The sequence below is a fragment of the Elephantulus edwardii genome, unplaced genomic scaffold (genome assembly GCF_000299155.1).
Source record: "Elephantulus edwardii isolate Elephantulus edwardi_28Jun2011 unplaced genomic scaffold, EleEdw1.0 scaffold00006, whole genome shotgun sequence".
NCBI classification, from domain to species: Eukaryota; Metazoa; Chordata; class Mammalia; order Macroscelidea; family Macroscelididae; genus Elephantulus; species Elephantulus edwardii.
The window spans coordinates 31,052,273-31,059,490 of NW_006399756.1; the positions used below are offsets into that span (position 1 = coordinate 31,052,273).

General features: G+C 38.5%; 1 pseudogene; it reads left to right on the forward strand.

Annotated features, from left to right (window-relative positions):
* Nucleotides 1-4,511, forward strand: part of LOC102847366 — a 34,449-nt pseudogene extending 29,938 nt beyond the window's left edge.
* Nucleotides 4,512-7,218: the final 2,707 nt, after the last annotated feature.

Sequence of the window (7,218 nt, forward strand, 5' to 3'; positions counted from 1 at the left end):
AAACAAACAAAAAAACAATAACCTGTTTGATAAATTGCTTTTATTTTAATATATAATGTGATTTTAAAATTACCTGTGTATTAAAGTCTTCCACATGAACATTTTAGGTTGCATTATATGATGAGTGCACAATGATTTATTTAATCATTAAAGTTGTAAGTATAAGTAATAATTATAGCTGAATGTCTTGGCTTCAGTCATAAAACGTCTGTTGTTGTTGTTGGGTGCCCTTGAATCAAACAGACCCATAGCTGAGCCTCTAGTGGATTTTTAGAGGCAGTAAATCACACAGGAGGAGCTTGCCCTGCCTTCTCCCATGGAGCAGCTGACTTTGAGATTGCAGCATAGCTTCTGACCACTAGGCCATGGAATGTCTAGGCTTCACTTAATAAATATAATAAACAATGATGATAACGTCATCCTCATGGATGAGTATTTCCTGAAGATAAATTCCCAGAGGATAATCACTGAATTAAGTAGCATAGACTTCTCTAGAACATTTTAACTAGATATTGACAAAGATCCCGCTCTAAAAAAAATGTACCAATTTCGTCTCTTATGGCAGTTTTTGAGTTCTGCTTCCTGACTAGCATTTTTAATGGCGGTTAGGGGTACATTGTATTTGCACATGAAGTGAGCTAATGAGATGCTTTCTTCTTCTAGGAAAACGAGCCTGTGCAGGTGAGGGCCTGGCTCGCATGGAGCTGTTCCTCTTCTTCACCACCATTCTGCAGAACTTCTCCTTGAAACCCCTGGTTGATCCAAAGGAACTAAACATCCTACCTGTCACGAATGGGATTACCAGAGTCCCACCATTTTACAAGCTACACCTTATTCCTAGATAAAAGAAGCACTTTTATCTTTTAATAATTTGTATTCTAAATAAAAGCAATTGCTTCCCTCCCCCCCCAGAAATTTATTTCCACTTTATCCCTTCATTGTAAATACTGCTTAGGACAGAAATACTACTTCAAAAAAATTGAACATTTCTTTACATCTGTAAATCCCATGACAAAAATGACTGTACATTGAAAAGTCCAAGGTTACAAATAGGACTCTTAGAACTTTACCTCATCTTATAAACTAGCTACAGTGTAAGCAGCCCAGGCCAACAGAGGACCCTGATCCAGGGCAATCAGAAAGTAGTAGGCCCTTCAGTATTTCTGTGCCATTTCAAGATAGGCTAATTTCTGTAATTCTTTAAGCTAGACACATTTTTAGATTTGCCTATGTGTATTTTTCTGTTTCTAACTGAAATCACTTGTATGATTTGGCACATCCACAAAATAAAACCTTTATTTTTATAATCAATTTTATCCCCCAAAAGCCACTACTGTCAATGACATCTCTGTGCTGTGAGGAAACTCCAGATAGAGTAAGATTAATGGATGAAATTAAACAAATATTTCCTATCATAAACTTCCTTTCTTCCTCATCTGTTTGCAGTCAATTTAAATAATACCCAATATAAGGTTGAAACCAAAGGATTTCCATTTTTTGACCTCTGACCCTATCCAAACACTTCCCTGTGTTCCAGGAAATAGTAAAAAAATCTGATTAATATTTACACACACACACACACACACAGGGTTTTATGACCCAACTCAGGAGATAGAATAGGGAATACTAAAATAATGAAAAATGGCCCCAGGCCCTTGAGACTGTAGTGACCACCCCCAATCAGCCAACATAGAATGGACCCTACTCTTCTCTTTGTTAGTTGCTGATGCTAATTGAGCCTCAGTCCATTTTCACCAAAGTGCTCATTTTAAATAAAAGCATATTTCACTCAACAGGGAGTCTCTTTAGATAAGAAGTCAAACTATGTCTGGTGGTAGGAGAAGTTCAAACATAGTTTATAAACTTAAGATGATAATAAAATTTGCCTCTGTAAAGTTCTTCAAACTGATTGCTCAGACATAGTGCCTAATTTAGAACAATAGCGAATGTTACTTATATATGATCCTTTAGCTTAATTTCTCAAATGACACAACCCTGCTTGCTGACTGAAGAGGACCTGAAGGGCTTGCTGCAGAGGGTCAAGGACTGCAGCCTACAATATAGATTGAGGCTCAATGTCAAGAAGACAAAGATTCTCACCACTGGGCCAATTGGCAGCATCAGGATGGATGGTGAAGAGATTGAGATTGTTCACAGCTTAAGTTTGCTTGGATCCACAGTCAACACTCTTGGCACCAGTAGCCAGGAAATTAAAAGGCGCATTGCCATGGGAAAGTCTGCTGTTAGGGACCTCTCCAAAGTACTGAAGAGCAATGGTGTCTCTCTGGAGACTAAGGGGCGTCTGATACAGGCCATGGTCTTTGCAATCACTTGTTATGCATCAGAGAGTTGGACAATGACCAAGGAGGATAGAAGGAGAATTGATGCCTTTGAGCTGTGGTGCTGGAGAAGAGTATTGAGGGTACCATGGACTGCTAGGAAAACAAACAGATTCATCCTGGAAAGGGTTAAACCAGGTGGCTCCTTGGAGGGAAGGATTCTGAGGCTCTGTCTAACATACTTTGGACATGTTGTAAGGAAAGACAGGTCCTTGGAGAAGGACATCATGCTTGGTAGGGTGGAGGGACAGCGCAGGAGGGGGGGGACCTCTATGAGGTGGATTGATTCAATGACTGGGGTAATTGGGATGGGAGTGTCAGAGACAGTGCAATTAGCACAGGACAGAGCAGAGTTTAGGGTTGTTGTACATAGGGTTGCTATGAGTTGCAAGCAACTCGATGGCACATAACAATAACAATTTTTTTAAGATTATGACAGTAGTAAAAGTTGCCTATTATAAGTTTAGGGCAGTAGTAAATGTTTATGTAAATAACAGTAATAAATGCCTATGGAAAGTCCTTTAACCTGATCAACTAGCTGTGAGACTGTTAAGAAACTAAAGATTTGCTGTCAAGTCACCCTGACATAAAGACCTGAGAAATTACTTGAACCTTGCACTATTGCAAGGAAGCCTCAAATATCAAGCAGAGAATGTTTGACAGCCATCATGAGAAGAGACGTTCTAGAACAATCAACCTTTATCAGACCTCAGTACAATTCCCTTGCAAGCCGAATGCCTTCTACATTCCTTTTCCCTTACCCACTCCCTTTGGCCACCTCCTTAAAAAGCTTGACTTGATCCTGAAACTACGTTCTCTCAGATTGCTGGCATCAGAACAAAGCACATTTACAAGATTGAGTCCTCTCCTCAGTTGTTTTCTAATGACAGCTTAAGGCCATCCTTTTCTGGTTACCAGTTCGGCAACTCCACGTGGGGAATAGTGACAGGATTCCTCAGTTTGGAACCTAGCAGAGTTCCACCAGCAGCCTAGACTAGGAACCCCCAGAGGAGGGTGGAGTGTAGATTTAGAAACTCCAGGCAGTTTTCCCTCAGGAACTTTCCAACTTGGAGTGTCTCCGGCTACCTTCACTTTAGATTTAGAGCTTTCCTATCTGGTTTTTGAGCTCTATACTTTTCTGGTTTAGGTAAATTCAAGGTGATTTGATCTTAAACACTTTTCTAATTCAGGTAAATCAGCCACAAGGCCGTCTATTTTCTGATTAACCTCACAGAACCATGCATTGTGGGCTGTCTGCATCTGATTTTAAGCACTCTTTTCTGATTCAGGTAAATAACCACGAGGGTGTCTGTTTTTCTGCGACTGCTCATTTTTCAGTAAGTTTATAGTCTGGTTAAGAACGAGAGAAGCAGCCTCTACTCCCAAACCCAGCACATTAGGCAAGAGTCTGGCTGATGAGTCAACCTATACTCATTCCTCCATGAGAAAGAAGAAAATTGTGTTTACCGTACGTAGGGTGGTGTGCTGTATATACTCATCAGGTATCTTTTGGCTAAAACACTGCCATGTTTGAGCAGAAACAGTACTGCTTTGCTGAATCATGGTTATATAAAGCTCAGTGTAACCACACGTGTGCATATTGTGTTAAGTGCTACAGGATGCCACTTCTGTTTTCAGCACTATAAAAACTTGATAGAAAAATCCATGTGTGGTTTGCCTCTTCTCCATAGTCTGTGTGTACCAGAATAGAGTGATATCTAAGATTCCTGCCAGCTCCTTGTGGTTTTTTTTCCAATTGGCCACTGAATGCCTTGGATGCAACACTGTATAAGGCAATTTATCCATTAAGGAAATTAAGGCGAATGGTAGTCATTAATAACTGGTCCTATCTTATCATTGAAATTGTTTAGTCAAAGACCTGGAAAGTGGGATAAAATATAAGTACAAGCCTTTATGTCTATCTGTAATTAGAACTTGGCTGGGGAAAAGAGCAGGTTAATGGCACAAAAAGTAGACAAGCCTCACCAGTCTAAAGTTGTGATAGAGAGGACCTTACCTATTCCTTAATTGAGACTAATAAAGGAATCAGGTTTATGGACAAGAAGAAGCCAGTAGAAGCTTTGACACGGGCAGCCCCAGCCTCACCAACAGCTCTGATCTTTGACGTAGTAACTCCTAAAAGTTTTTTTTATTATTTTAACAGATCTTTAAGCGTTGATTTCTTCAACCAAGCAAAATACTAGCAAAAGGGAAGTCTTTTAAAGCTCCTTGCATGTTGGCTTCCAACTCTCATTTGCCTTTGAGTAAACTAATTAAAAGTGATGTAAAGGGGAAAATGTTCAAATATCCCAGCAGCAAGGATTTAAAGTCTTCCAGGGCTTGAAGAGTCTCCTCTACAATCAAAGGAATACTATCTAATGAATGGTCCTGCCCGCCTCTAAGCAACCGCTCCAAAGTGTCTTAGGAGTAATAAACTTTTGCTGTGCTTAATTTCCACGTATTTAAACTCAAAACCCCTCAACAAAGTCCTACAAGAAGATATATGCACAACACGGAGAGTAGCCTAAGAAAGTTTTCACTCAGATTCTTTAAAAACTGTTAAAGGTTGTAACCAGGAAAGATGATGTTTAAGGAGCCACTTAAGTAGAGACAAGGACTGAATTGTAAATGTGCTTTATCCAAATACCAATAATCTGAGAGAAAATGGACAGTATGGCTGTTTTCAAGACTGCTTTTTGATATCTCAGGATCAAGCTAGGCCTTTTAAGGGCATAGTCAAAGGGAATAAGTAAGGGGAATGAATGTGGGAAAGGCTTGGGCAGGAAGTGTCCAGAGTTCTGTTAATACTGTTCTATACTGTCTTTTCCCATGAAGGATATCTGTCATCCTGCATTTGAAATTTGAGGTAAGTAATTATTAGGCTTCTTTGCAGATAGTGAAATCTTCAAATCATTTTCTCCGTATTGGTTTTGGGGTCCACCCCCCAGATTGACTTGATTGCAAATCCTTAGTTTTCAAATAGCAGTCTCACAGCTATATAATCAATTAGGTTTAAAAGGACCTTATATAGGCAACTTTTACTTTGTCCTAAATTTACAATCGTTTATCAATCATCATTAACAGAAGGGTAATCAGAGAGTACAGACTTAGTGACAGAAACGAGACTGGAAATAGAATTATCAGATTTCATAGGTTCAATTATTTATTCATGGTATTTACCTTTTTTAAGAAACAAAAATGGCAACTTTACACACGGGCCTCACAGGTGGATGGCATAGAAATCAGATTGATTGCATCTGTGGAAAGAATTGTTGCAGAAGCTCAATATCAGCAGTCAAAACTAGACCAGGCACCAACTATGGGACAGATTATCAATTATTCATGTGCAAATTCAAATTGAGGCTGAAGAAAAAGAAAAAAGTCAAGGAGAACCAAAATATGAGTCTATCTCACTTGAATTTTAAAATCATCTTAAGAGTAAATTTGAGACATTGAATACCTATGACCAAAGACCAGACGAATCCCGGATGATATTAAGGATATCATCCATGGAGACAGCAAAAGACAGAGGAGAAAGAAAAAAGTCAAAATGGGTGTCAGAAGAGACTCTGAAAATTGCACTAGAGCATCAAGAAGTCAAAAATAAAGGGAAGAGATAATGAAATACAAGAGCGGAAAAAAAAAATAAAAAAATAAAAAAAAAGAAATACAAGAGCGGAACAGAAGGTTTCAAAGATTAGCTTGAGAAGACAAAGGAAACTAGAACAAAGGAAACCTAGAACTGGGGAATAAAAAGGGAAGAACTCTCTCAGCATTTCTCAAGCTGAATGAACTGAAAAACAGATTGAAACCTCAAACTGCAATATTTAGAGATGGTGTGGGCAAAATCCTGAATGATCCAGGAAACATCAAAAGAAGATGGAGAGAATACACATAACCATTCTACCAAAAATAATTGGCTGACACTGAAATATATTTCATGAAAGACCATATTGTCAAGAATCAATTGGAAGGAATGAAGAAGTTCAAGCTGCAATGAACACATTGGAGGGGTAAAAAATAAGGCTTCAAGAATTGAAGGGATAGCAAGTGAAATCTTTAAAATTGCAGCCCTGGATGTGCTCACCACTCTACACCAGGAAATTTGGAGGACAGATGCCTGGGTAACCAACTAGAAGAGATTAATATTTGTTTTGATTTCAAGAAAGTTGATCCAACAGAATGTGGAAATCATCGAACAATGTCATTAATAACACATGCAAGCAAAATACTGCTGAAGATCATTAAAAGATGTCATGTGCACAAGGAACTGCTAGAAGTTCAAGCTGGATTCAAAGGAGGTGGTGACACCAGGGATATCATTGCTAATAAAAGATGGATCTTAATTGAAAGCAGAGAACATAAGTAAATGTCTATTTGTATTTTATTGACTATGCAAAGGCTGTGTGGATAATAAATTATGGCTAACCTTGAGAAGAATGGGAATCCCAGAACACTTAATTGTGCTCATGCAAAACCTATAGCTAGACAAAGAAACTGTTATGCAAACAAAGCAAAGGTTTAAAATTAAGAAAAAGCATGCATAAAAAAAATAAAAAACAAAAAAAGAAAAGCGTGCATCAGGGTTGTATCTTTTCTCCATACTTGTTCAACCTATATGCTGAGCAAATTATTTAAGAAGCTCAAATCTATGAAGCAGAATATGGCATCAAGATTGGAAGACATTTTTTTTATTATTAAATTTTATTAGTTTCAATGAACACTCACAGGGATTCTGGGCTTTCACTCCTTCATTGCCGCACCATTCTCTCCACCCTCCTCCCCAGTTTGTTCTTCTTCCCCGCCATCAGAATGTCTTTTTTAATTGTCCAGTTGCCACAGTGCTTGTCAAAGTCAGTTCTGATTAATCTCCTTTGTC